Raw genomic sequence first — 13,743 nt, 5'->3', positions numbered from 1 at the left:
ACATAAGTAATAGGGAAGATTGTCAATTTAATGGTTTGTATAATGATAGGATTAACCCATCAAGTGACAGATTACTACAGAGACCCCTAGCTTCCTAGAGGAACAATTGCAATTACTAAAATCATGGTCAAAGACTGATTTTTACTGAACAAAAAAAAAAAAAAAAAAAAAAAAAAAAAAAAAAAAGTTATTCCCCCAAACAATTTTTCCTAACTTAGATTTGCATTGTGAATGGGTTGAACATTTATAAAATGCACTAAATTAGTCAAGCTAATTTGATCTCATTCCACATTCTTTAAGATGAACTTTAGTTCTCCATTTAGAGTTGCAGTGAACCAGGATTCACTGAATCATTCTGAAGGTTTTCTATTTTGTCCTTTGTTTCTTTTGTGTACATAGTTCCATAGTTTTTCATCTCAATTTTACTTTTTAAACTTTTTAGTTAAGCTTCACTAGCCTAGTAGAGAGGATTTGTTGATTGAAATATTGTGTTAATACAGATAAACAGCATTATACAGTGATGTTCTCTGGATGTTAATTTTATTTCTGTTAATAAATTCTTGAACTTCAAGAGAAGTTGTCACTCCTTTATTGTGTGCAGGGTTGATATTCACAGGACAATACCCAACAGACAGAGGGTTATTTATTAAACATTAAATAACTTGAAACATGTGCATAATGACACAACAAGGTGGACTGACTGATTTAACAAGCAAAAGATTTATCTGTGCTGTTCAGACATCCATAAACACTTAAAAAGGCAAAATAATCATCTTGGGTCACTTGTATGGTGTTAACATGACTCAAAAGGTGCAACTTCTCAGCCTCAATCTTGTTTGCTTACAGGGGAATTTGAGATAAAAAAAAAAATTATGCTACCTAAATATTTTAAACATGTGTGCCACTATAAATGTCTGACTAAAAGCTCAGTGTTCACAGTCTATTCGGCTTTAATACAAATACATTTCTAAGAGCCCTTGAAAACAGCCTAGGACACTGTACTTACAGGATTAAAATACCAAAATGGGACAGTGTAATTGCAAAGAATACTGCGTTATGATCAGGTGGGATTTTGGTCTGAATCTGAACAGGGAGAGAGTCAATATTTCTAATGTCTGCTGGGAGTGAATTCCAGAGTTGGAGCAGAGCAGCTGAAAACTCGGCTCTCTGGGTGTTAAGGCGGGCAGAGGCCACAGTAAGGTGGACGACATGAAGGAGTGGGAGGAAGAGGTTATGTGGAGCTTTGCACTTTATGTATCATTATGAAAAATACAGTAAACCCCGACTCAGTTTTCAGCTTCTCACCTTTCCTATACATTTTTATTCATGGTCATTTTGAATGTGGCCAAGGGAAGATTCTTCTTAGGCTTCTGTTAGGCATTTGTTAAATGAAAAAAGGATAAGGTTTTTGCAGTTTTGGACATTTGTCCTCAGCTTGTCTATTTTTTTTTTATAGCTCATGCCACAATATACTGCTAGGAGGTCCTTGGTTCAGATCTATGCCAGGGGTCTTTCTGCATGGACTTGGTATGTTCTCCCTGTACATGCATGGTTTTGCCAGATGGTCTGGCTTTCTACCATCAAACAACACACATTGAGTAGTTTTGTCAATCTTAACTGCTAATGATGTTATTGAACACAGAAATCACAGTTCGATATGTACGTTGAAGCACACAAACCATACCAAAGTGTGACTTTCAAACCAATCATTAGAAACAAGTCGCGACTATATAAGTTTATTAAGGATAAGAGATTATTGCCACAGGCTGGATGGATGTAAGGATGATGCAACAAAACTGGAATTTAAGAAGAAAAAAAAAAAGGTTCCGGTATCTAGACATTTAGATAATCCAGTGCATGAGATGTACTTGAATGCAGTATTTGAATGCAACTGTTGGAAAATCCCCTCTGGTCAGAGGACTTTACTTTTATGCCGATACCAGATTGGACACCATTCTAACCAAACTGGACACCATTTTTAAAGGAGAAGGATCAACGGTACGAAGCTTAATGTGTGGCAGGTACATAATGGATTACATTATCAAATTTGTTACAAATTCATAATGGAACCACCAGATGCAGTGTTAGCTTTAAGCTTTAGGCACTGCAGCGATAAGTGTTAAAGACCAACAGCTGGCACTTAACAAAAGACAGTTAAAACTGGTGTGCTTAAAGAAAGACTCAAAAAATGTGGTACCTAGTTATGATATATTATTTAACTGTGAGGAGTAACAACAACATATTTACATTATATACAATATGCCACAATTCACATTGAACGGATCACTAATTAAGTCCGATACATCAGATTTAAAAGTCTCAAGTGAGGCAGGATCCCAATTGCAATATTCCACAGATTGAAAATTAACAGAAAGTGCGTATCTAGGCGAGTAGTTGCAGTGCCTCCTACCACACCAGCAAAAGAAGGTTGCACTCTTATTCCTTGGGCTGTTTTCTTCAGGCTCAAGGCCATAATCTACCTGGGTTACAAAGAGTTCTGATGAAAAAAAACAACAGGTATCATTTTTCCTATTTTAACTTCATTGGCTTCCTGTTAAAATAAAGACTAGAATTTAAAATTCTCCTCACGTATAAAGCCCTTAATACCAAATCTTTCAGACCATAAGGCGCACTGGATTATAAGGCGCACTAAATATTCTTCCCAGGTGTGTAATATCACTCCGCCCCTTCACGTACACAGCTCTCTATCCGTCTCTGCCTGGAGGACAGAGTAGTTGGACTACACTGCCCCGTTTCGAACATGAGGCCAAAATAAACCTAACTTTTATATTACTAGGTTTATTGTTGCTAAAGCGTACTCCAGTGCGACTGCCTGCTTGGAGCAGCTCAGTGTACACTGTAAAAAAAAAAATAAATAAATAAATAAAAAAAATCAGTACAATATACAGCAAAACAGTCAAATAGCAACAGTAAAAGACTGAAACCAAAGACGGCCCTTTACTATTTTAAAAAAATAAAATAAATTTACGTGTGGATTGTGAAGCAAGCATGAAATAAAATTTTTACAGAAGCAAAATGGTTAAAAATATAGTCCACTGTAAAAATGCCAACAGTGCAATGTTGTAAAAAAGCTGAAATATCAGCACTAAAAGAAAAAAAAAAAAAGAAATCATTAACCTTTGTTATAGAAAACATTTAATCTCCGCTAATGACAAGATATTAAAATAAACAAATTGCACAATTTGTTTTTAATGCTTCTTAATTTTCTGTTTCATTTTTAAAGAAAAATTAAAAAAAAGATTATTGAAGAAAGAAGTAAATTCAAAGTTCAAAATTAGTTCTTAAAACTGTAAATGTAGATAACTATATGCAAAAGCTACATTTGAAATGTTTAAGACATTGTTTTATCTACTTGCCTTTTATTTGTGCTATAGAAGTTTCGATATGCATTGCAAGCTCATATTACCAATATAGAATGACCCATCTACTAGAGGGCCCCCAAGACCAATATTTTTTTTTTGCATAAGTTATAATTTCTACATGATTAAAGATATTGTTAAAATATGCAAAATTTTATCATAAATCTTTGTTTTAATTACGATAATCAGATAAAAGTCATTATGTATGCATTCAAAAAATAAAACGATTTCGCTTAGGGGCCCTCTAGTAGCTCTTAGATCTTATGCAGCCGCTAAGTTTGCTTCTGCCTTGATCCGGCACTGGATCTGCAGATTCCAATAAAAACAATCCCATTTCCACACGATTTTGACTTAATTGTTTCCCCTGCTCTTTTATGTCTCATAATCAGACCGCCTTTGGTGTGTCCACCTGAAATCTAGAGTAAGTGTGATGGTTTCTGATTTAACAGCTGTTTTACTATTTGAAATCACATTACAAGTCTTTTACTGTGACAGTTTGAATTGCAGAGTGCTCAAAGAGAAACATTTTCCCTCTCTTCAAAGCTGTTATTCAATTAACGACCTTACTGAGCTTTTTCACCAATAGGCACACTACTAAACTGTGCGCAGATTGCTCGTTTGCGCGTAGGAAGAGACAGCCGCCATCATTTCTTCACCACGCTAACCGACGCGTCTTCTAACCTCGTCTGGCGTTTTCCTCACCTGGACTGCTTAAAATGAATATGTGAGGACGGTATATCTGTCCGGTTTAAGTATTTTAGATACCAGTCTAATTTAATTGTTTCTTGGAGTTTGCTAGGTTTGTTAACTATTTTTATGAGCTTTATTGAATACCCACCAGTACAGTTTTGACCGAACATTTAATGTTTTTAAATTTATTGCTCCGAGTGTGTGTGAAGTTAGCTGAGTGGACGACATGTTGAGGTGTAATTTCTGTGGCATGGTGTTGCAGTCATGAAGGGGCTATGTGCTTCACTGCAAGCTTCATCATAATGAGCCATGTTTTTTTAAGTGCATTGAAACTGAATGCAAGCAAACATTTAGCAGGTATGGAGCACTTAAGGCATGTCAATCATTAGTGACCACATCAGATGATGTTCCCCTGATTTCAGAGCCTGCTCATCAACCCAGTCCAGACGACGGTAATATGGAAATGTCCCTGGAATGCTGATCTTTTTCTGAGAAATGTCTCACTGTTCTACTTAAAATTGCAGGGTCATATTTTACTGCCTGCCTCCACCATACAGAACATTGTGGAGGAAATGCAGAACATCAATGAGTCGGGTCAGACGTACACTTTGAGTAAACTTGTCACTTTTAAAAGATGACACCTTTTTATCAGATGAGGACATCAGCAAAGTGTGTCAGTCTGTCAAAGGCTTTGATCTTTTTTCTGCCTGTCATACAGGGCCAATGAGGATGGTGTATTCAAGATCTCATACTTTCAAAGAAGCATTCAACTACGTGGAGCCAAAGAAAATGTTTTTAGGCAGGATAGATTTGCCTATTATATGCCTTTGAGAGAGACTTTAAAAATTTTGTTAATGTCTGATTTGATACAGAAATCAGAGGAGCCCTCTACTGAGTCTCCTTTTGATGTTCTGTGACATAAGTGATGGCAAGTTATTTAGGTCAAATGACTTCTTTAGTCAAAACCTGTCATGTCTCAAGCTAATACTTTACCAGGAAGCCTTTGACGTTGCCAATCATTTGGGCTCAACAAAGCACAAGATATTAGCTGTGTATGCATCTGTGGCAAATTTGCCACTTCATGTACGTTCAGATACGGACCACATGTCCCTCGTCTTACTTTGCAGGGAGAAGGATTTCAGAGAGTTTGGTCATGACAAGGTCTTTTCAAAATTACTATCAGACTTGAAAGAATTGGAGGACAATGGGATTGCTGGACCAGATGAAACAAAAGTAAAAGGAACATTGTTTTGCATTGCTGGAGATAATCTGGGTTCTCACTGTATTGGTGGCTTCTCTGAAAACTTCAGTTCCTCAAAGTACTTCTGCAGGTATTCCCTGATAACCAAATCTAAATTTCAGGGTACTCATCCAAATTTATGTGGACCAAGGCGTACCAAAAAACTACAAATCTGCTGTTAACCGTCTGCTAATCGACAATACAACCAACGAAGGAGTAAAGTTTGGGTAAGGATACAATTCTTTGAAGTACTTCCGTGTTTGTATGCCAACATGTCTTGGTCATGATATCTTTGAGAGAGTTTTGGCTTACGATGTTGTACTTTACTTTAAGTATTTCATAAAGAAAAAGAAATGGTTAACTTATTCCACTCTGAATCGATGCATCAAACAGTTTAGGTTCCATGCCTCTGATGCCTCTACAAAACCATGTGAGGTCAACCCTCAAGCGGCTAAACTCTCAGGACAGGCTGTACAGAACTGGAACTTCCTCCGATTGCTACCTCTTATGGTTAGTGACACAGTTAAAGACTCAACAGATGATGTTTGGCAGTTGACTCTGCAGCTAAAAGATATTGTGGACATTGTATGACCATGTGCTTTGAAAGTAAGCACAGTTATTTCAAGAGATGTGCAAGAAATCTAAAAAAAATAAAATAAAATCTCTGCCATACACTCTCTGAAAGACATCAAATGTTTCAGGCTTATTTGGGTCAGTCTATTTTAAAATTCAAAGATGCTTCTCCATTTTATTCAGTGCTGGTACAGTAAAACCATTCAAGACGGGATCCAAAGGTTTGACTTTACTGTAACCAATGCAAAAGGTCACAGGTGACATAACTTTTTGTTTGTCTGTGTAATGGTTTTATGTCGTTTCACTGTACAGCACTTTGGTCCTCTGAGAAATTTTAAAGTGCTTTATAAATAAAGTTGGCTTGGATAACGTACAAAGGAACGCAGTACAAGAAAGGACAATTTCTGGTCATAGGGGGCACTGACACTGTTGAGTTTGGTGAAGTAATCCTTATTTTTATAAAGAATGACCATTTTCTCTTGTTGGTCCATTTGACAGAATATCATTCTCGGTATCATCTGTACTGGGTGACAAAGTAAAAGATGCAGGGACTTAATCGATTTCTATCCAATAAAATCTTACATGAGGTATGTGTACCAAAGGGTTCCACTGAAACACTTCTCACAGTAATTGAGCGGCAGGTACTGACTGAACAATGGACATTGTACTTGGATATTGTACTTAAGACACAATGACAATTACAAAGACAATCTTTATATTTTATGATACAAAAAAATATCACTTGATGTAAACTGACATTTATTCACATTCTTTCAGTAGACATCTTGAAAACGGGTGACATCATAAGAAGTTCCATCACAAAAGGTACTACCAGACCTGGCTGCCTCAGTTCTTAAAATCGTATTAGAGGCTGTACAATCAGTAGGGGTGGAGACAACCGAGGACTTGCAGTTCAATGAGACAGATCGTGACTCCGTGCTGAGACCAGTTTAGGAAAGAAAACTGTTGGCTGCATGGAAGCAACCAAGAAGTTTAAGAATTTCAATGTACAATAGCCATGAAGGGCTTTCAGTGTTTTTTCCAGTATATTAATACAATCAAAAATGTATGTGGAGGGGGGCAGCAATGCCCAAATGGTATTCATGTAATTTTATTTTTTTAAGCATTAAACAGTGAAATTTCCTCCCAAGCAAGCACATCATCTCCATCCTCATGCTCCACATTTTCTGCCTCCCCTTCACCCAGTCATCCAAGACCTTCTTTCGACTGGGTTGATTCTGTCCATGCGAGAATTTCCCAGAAGGGCTAATGCAAAGTCTTCAGAGAGGAAAACGGCCAAAGCCAAGGTTTTGGAGGGAGATGATTTGCATCATTGTTAAGGAGATGATGAAAGCCTGTACCTCTCCATCTAGAAGAGCATCAACAGAAATTGCAAAAAGACTGGTTGCAATGAATCCCAACTTACTGCAGGATGTTATTGAAGGGAATGTGGTGGGACAGGGGTACCACTCATTGGTCAAACAGATCCAAGCAAGAATTGAGAATGTGAAGAGGTCTTCTTCACCAATGATACAGAAGCACAAAAACAGTAGAATCTGAGGATACGGTTTAAGTGCCACCTGAAAAATGGGCATCTATCCAAGACACGTATGGCTATATAAACTGGGACATGAAATATTTGCCAGTCAGTGACCCATTGGAAAGCCAGCAGGAGAAAAAGGAAAAAAAAAAAAAAAAGATTCTTAATGAACAGACTAGCTTCAGACCGGAAGAAGTAAAAACTAATGAAAAGCACCTACTACTCTCAGTGTAAAGCAATCAGCAAAGCAGCAGACTTGTAGATACTCATTGAAGTGTGAACTCTTCTGTTTCAAAATATTGGGATGAGCATTCATTTTGAAGAGCTTACTGGAGTATTGCTTAAAACAAACTTCTCACCAGTTTAGAGAAGAAAGGAAAACAGCTTCTGGACTTTCTGAAAACTACCTGCGCACACAAGAATAACCGTTAATAATTATTAAGCTTCAGATTCAGAGGACAGCAGAAAGGCAGCATAGGGAAGGTCAAGGATCTATTGCTTCTTCTGTCTTATTTTGACGAAAAAAAAGAGGAGATCCTCTTCCACTATGTTGAAGAAACATGTCTGGCTAAAGAAGTCCAAACAGAAAGCCTGCCTGTGACACCATGCATCATTGTGGTGAGTTGAGGATTTTTTTCCATAGTGAAGTATATAAGTATAGATGTCTAACATATTCCTGCACATTTTATAACACAGTTGGATGGTAAAAAACAGGGTTTGCAGGCAATTACTTCAAGGGTGTAACTTTGTGTTGAAAGTTGGTGGGGACGGCTCATAGGGAAAGGGAGCTATACCTGCGCGACACATTTTTTTTGTTGGAAAGGATAAAGCCAAAAAAAATGTGAATAACATATTAATTTAATGCTTACAGCTGAAAACACAACTGTTACAATATTCACTAATATATTTTGTGGAAAAATATCACATAAATCTAAACTTAACAAGTTTCCCCAAAAATAAGCCGATACAAGAGACAAACAACCAAAAACATCAAAGCTTTCTACATCAGAAACTGAACAACTCTGAACAGGAAAACAGATTCAATATTGATTAACAGCTTTATACCCCTGCCTTCCATCTGAGATTTTGACATTAATCCTAAACTTTGAAAGAAGCCCCAGCACAGACTCATTTAAAGTGCCAAACACCTGCCTTCTTCTGTCACTCACTGACACAAACTGCTGACATATTTGATCAATGTCTAAATTGTCTAGTTTTGTTTGGTGGACATGGCACACAGCAGCATTGTTAAGCCTTACTTGAGTCATTGTTGATCTGAGCCATGTCTTTAGCCTCCTGAGAGCACTAAAACTCCTCTCTGCCTCAGCTGAAGACACTGGGTTCACCAAAAGCAATCTAACAAGCGTTTCCACTTGATCAAACAACCCTCTGACTTCTGTTGTCATCTCTCTGAGAAATGTGACCACCTCATCACTGGACTTGCAAGCATACTTAGCATGAAACATGTTCAACTGAACCTTCAGACTGTGGGTACTTAATTCTGGATACTGGTCCACAGTTTCATCCACATCTCCAGAAAGTAAAATAGCCTCCAGTTTCTCCAACACATTTAAATCAGACTGAGTGAACCTCTCCTGAAATTGCATATCAACAGTGTCAAGCATGTGGGAAATTATTTGCGTGTCTTTTAGTATAATTCTGATATATTGGCGCTGTTGTCTGTTTCTATGGTAACGATACTGAATGTAGTGTAGCTGACATAACAGGGCGGGAAAAAAGTGGTTTGAGTTTTTTTTCCAACGGTTCAGTTATATTTTAAATAAGGTATTCACTTATTTTTACACTATTCTCTATTCTTTTACAACTTTAAGTCTCTCCTGAGTAATATTAGGTCTTATTTCCACAAGTCCCTCTCACCTGCAAGTCTGAGTCCACTGCTATCCCTGAATCGGTTAGCATTCTTGTGGCCTGCTGAATGACACATATACAACAATATAACCTTAAACTGCCCTTTATTCCTTTATCTCACACATCTCATCAAGAATATTTTCGCAACACTGTTTGCATTTTACCTGAAAACCCGTAGCATCTTCCACTGAGGAAGCGATCTGAACTATATTTGTTCCCTGTTAGAAAGAAGAATAACCTGCATTAAATGCTGTCATGCTTTGTTACTCATTTTAATTCGCCCAAAAAAACTTACACGTTGCTGCTGTTTGGTGAAAAAGCTCCGGATGTCAGGCAGCTTTTTCGGTGGCATTTTTAGCCAACCCTGAGTCCAATAGGTTAGCTACCGGTTAAATTTAATGAACACCGCTGTGTTGCTATCTCTCCTCCTGTCGATCACATCAAATGGTGGGAGTAGCAATAGCGGGGGCTTTTGAAAGGAAGCGACAGGAGAGGGGGAGAAAGCGAGAGGCAACAGATTTTTATTTTCCTGAGGAGCGGCGGAGATTTTTATTTTTTTTTTGTCTGGGTTTGTGGACGGTGAGCAGCGGGGAGAACTTTTTTATTTTCTTTTTGAGGAGCGGCCTGAATGGGGTTTTAATCAGATATACACAGCACCGAAAGTAAAATACGTGTACAAAATATTGGTGGGGACTGTCCCCCTACCGGTCAAGATTGGTGGGGACATGTCCACACCAGTCCTTAAGGAAGTTACGCCTATGAATTACTTTACATGTCATTTTCCCAGGCTCTTCTAGCAAAGCATCAAGACTTTTCATGACGAGTGTTGTAATGTTGTAAATGACCAAATAACCAACTTCATCTCTGCTGTCTGATGCTTGGAAGCTACTACTGCCTTAAAATCCACTATCCAGTAAGCTTGGCTCCACACTTGAGTTCCTTCAGAGGTAATGTCATTTATTTGAATCCATTGTTTCAAGGAACAAACATTTGTTTAAAAGCAATTTATACCTGTTCTGAACAATTTATCCTCAACTTTATATTTGTTGCTTTGATTTGAAAAAAAAAAAAGGGGGGGGGGGGGTGACACAGCTAAGACCTGCATATCTTTTCAAGCTTAGTAAACATGTCTGATATTTTACACATTTGTCAGCTGGCTGAATCTTATTTAGTCCTTTCCTTTGAACAGAAAGTTAGTCTTGTTCCTGACATTTTCAAACACCAATGTCAAGAAATCAATTCAAAGGCTCCATCACCGAAGGTTATGGTGATATTTCAAGTGGTATAAAAGCCAAACATTTTTTCCTTATCTTTTCTAACGACTTTCCAATTATTATTTTTTTTGTCTTTTTACCCTACAGCTGTGCATTTGTGAACAGCATCAGAAGGAAGGGAAAGAGAAGCAAAGTAGTGCCAAGAAGACGACAGATGAAAATCTGCTAAAGACTGAATCAAACCTTGGCAGGAAATTTTTCGGTATGTTTCATTATTATGGCTGCTTGGTTGGCTTGGCTTTCAATGTTTTACAAAGGGACTGTAGTCATTTGATTTGTGAAATGTATTCCACGCTTTTTAGCCACTGTGGTTCAGTCTTGTACTGCTACATTTTTTGGTATAGCATATTTTTGGTAGGTGTATTTGCGTTTACCCTTTTGACACCAACAGTTCAATATCTTTCGCAGTTGAAAAGTTTTACACTTCTAAACTTAAGTAGTCTGAATAAACCTCAGCCTAAAGAGAAAAAAATCAAAACATCACATCATCATAAAGGACTTGGCATCAAATTCAGATACTTGCATAATCACTTAGCTCATAGCCAAACTATTAAATTAAGTTTCCAATAGTGCAGACTATTACGCACTAGGGATGTCCAATTCCAACTTTTTTGCTTCCTATACAATACCGATGTTCCAGCGTCGAGTTTTGCCCAATACTGAGACTGAACTGATACGACATCAGGACTAATCTACTAGAATCACTAAAAAGTACTTCAGTGAAGTCCACACCTAGAGATTCAATAAGAGGTAACCAATTGTTTGTTCAAAATAGTTTGGCAGAAAATGCAACCATCAATCCAGCTCAAGCAGGGTATTTGCCATGATGAGCAGTTCTGTACAATGAAGGAAGCAAATATGCATTTATGTAATTTGAAATTAAATGCATTGGCTTGAAAAAACAAATTTCAGCAAACTGAAACTGAACACATTTGAATAGAAATCTAATTTTTGTGTGTTGAAAATTCAGTTTGACATTACATTACATTCAGTTCAATTCACTGTAATTATATAGTGCCAATTCACAACACATTGTCTCAGGGCACTTTACACAAAGTCAATTTAAAGCAGTGATACAGATTCCATTGTAAAGTCCATTCATTCCAAATAATCAAAGTTATTCCAGAACAATGAAATCTAATACAATTTATCACTATAATTAGTTAAGTTTACAACTAAGGGATCCCAGTAGATTGCATCGAGCCACCAACGTGCAACTCCTCCCACTGACCAAGCATGTGGCGACTGTAGAGAGGAAAAACTCCCTTTTAACAGGAAGAAACCTCCAGCAGAACCAGACTCGGTGTGAGCAGCCATCTGATGCCACCGACTGGGGGTTTGAAGGACAGAAAACACAGAAGGTGTTGGCTGAGTTACTGCTGCCAACAGCACATCTACAGAGCTCACTCAGGAGAACCTAAGCCACTCTACTTAAAACTTTCTTTCTTGATAAAAGTTATAAGTCTGGTTTTAAAAGTAATCAGGGTGTCTGTTGTAAAATTTACTAAAGCAAAGACGAGCAGGAGTCGATTGTATAATTCAGATGAACTTTAGTGAATAAAAGGGTGAACAAAAGCATACAGAGAGAGCAGAGAAAAAAACCAAAAAAAAAAAACCCTTACCCCAAACGCTCAGAGCCGCACCTTTCTTCTTAGAACTTCTTCTGCTTCTTAAGCATTATGAGAAATATAGTCCCTTCTACTTAAAAAACGTTCTCAAACGTGGTCCACTTCAAACCAGACAACAACATCTATATGAAATTGCAACTAAAAATGGCAGCCCATATGAAATTAAATTAAATATCCCATATAATAAATCAGAAATAAATAATTAATTTTTTTGGTTAAACCCAAAACAAATCCTCAACATGTCTGCCTCACGGACCAAAACTGGGAGCTGATTCCACAGGAAAGGAGCCTGGTAACTAAAACATCTGCCTCCCATTCTACTTTTAGAGACTTTAGGAACCACCAGGAAACCTGCAGTCTGAGAACGAATTTTATTTCAGCTCTATGACATTCAGTTAAAAAATTATTCTATTTTTATGTCGTCAGGGTCCATGAAAAAATACTTAATCATCACAGATTCACTGACCTATTTGTAACATCGGGTTAAACTTCTCTAATGACACTTTGAGCTGAGGCAGTGCAGTGCAACATCATTTGAAATAGTTAATGATATCCAGCATGCTCTGAAATGCTTCAATGCTTAAAGTCAAAACGCCATTAAATAATTTAAGCTGTTCCACATAAAACTTGGAATCTTTATTAGCTGCTTTCTAAAGCACCCAGATACACGACCAAGGAATAGAAATGAAATGGAACTGAAATTACATTAGTAAAACAGTATTCAAAGCAATGATTTTCAATTTCAAAACCTAAATAACTTTTCAAACCAAAGAATTTCATTTCAAATTATGTAAATCCAGATTCCGTTTTAGCAAGTCAAATTCAGTTTCTGATGGTACATGTTTCTGCCCATAAATGGTATAAAATATAGATTTAATGTGAGGAACTACATCTTTTAGAAACTAAAATAAACTTTTAGAAACTAATTTTTAATGGAACTTCAAGTTCTATTAAAAATTAGACTTGATACCGTTTTAGAACTTAGAATTTTTGCGTTTTGAGTTGTTTTTGGGTCTGTCCCACCACCTTGTGGCTAGATTTAAAGACCTGCAACCGTAACTTCTAAGAGATACTTTATGAAAGCTTAAAGATATTGTTTTGTCTGTCTTTGTTAATGTTTTGTATGCATGACATTGATCAAACGTTGGTAACTGTCTATTTTCTTTCTCGCAATCCAAAGTGAAAACCCAATGGTCAGCAATTTGACTTCTCCAGCAGAACTTGTCTCTTTGATGTCATGTACATTCAAAACCTGATCTGTCTGAGGGCTATCTTCAACTAAGTCCAGACTCAGTGACTTATTACTCCTGTTCAGTGAGGGGCAAGTGACTATTTTTCATGTTTTTGTTCAACCATTACCAGTCATATGCTACATTGTCAAGGTTTATAGTGATTTGTGATCGTGCAGACAATGATCTGTACAGTCTTTTTTCCCAGATGTTATTTACAATTGTCATTGATTTTCGGTGATAATCCGTACCTTGATTAAATTTGTGCATCTTTAAGTTGCCAATGTAAAATTTACACCAAACAAGTTATCTTGCACATC

General features: G+C 37.1%; 1 protein-coding gene and 1 long non-coding RNA gene across 2 annotated transcripts in view; one reads left to right on the top strand and one right to left on the bottom strand.

Annotated features, from left to right (window-relative positions):
• figla (folliculogenesis specific bHLH transcription factor) overlaps positions 1-13,743 on the bottom strand; it is a 38,200-nt gene that overhangs the window by 6,046 nt on the left and 18,411 nt on the right. The window lies entirely within an intron of this gene.
• On the top strand, positions 5,669-7,140 carry LOC118565048. The gene is made up of 3 exons (XR_004932139.1): positions 5,669-5,820; positions 6,661-6,708; positions 7,090-7,140. It is a non-coding gene; the product is annotated as an uncharacterized LOC118565048 (long non-coding RNA).

Source organism: Fundulus heteroclitus, chromosome 12, assembly GCF_011125445.2.
Source record: "Fundulus heteroclitus isolate FHET01 chromosome 12, MU-UCD_Fhet_4.1, whole genome shotgun sequence".
NCBI classification, from domain to species: Eukaryota; Metazoa; Chordata; class Actinopteri; order Cyprinodontiformes; family Fundulidae; genus Fundulus; species Fundulus heteroclitus.
The sequence above is the reverse complement of the archived record's forward strand: the minus strand, read 5'-3'. Positions and strand labels throughout refer to the sequence as shown.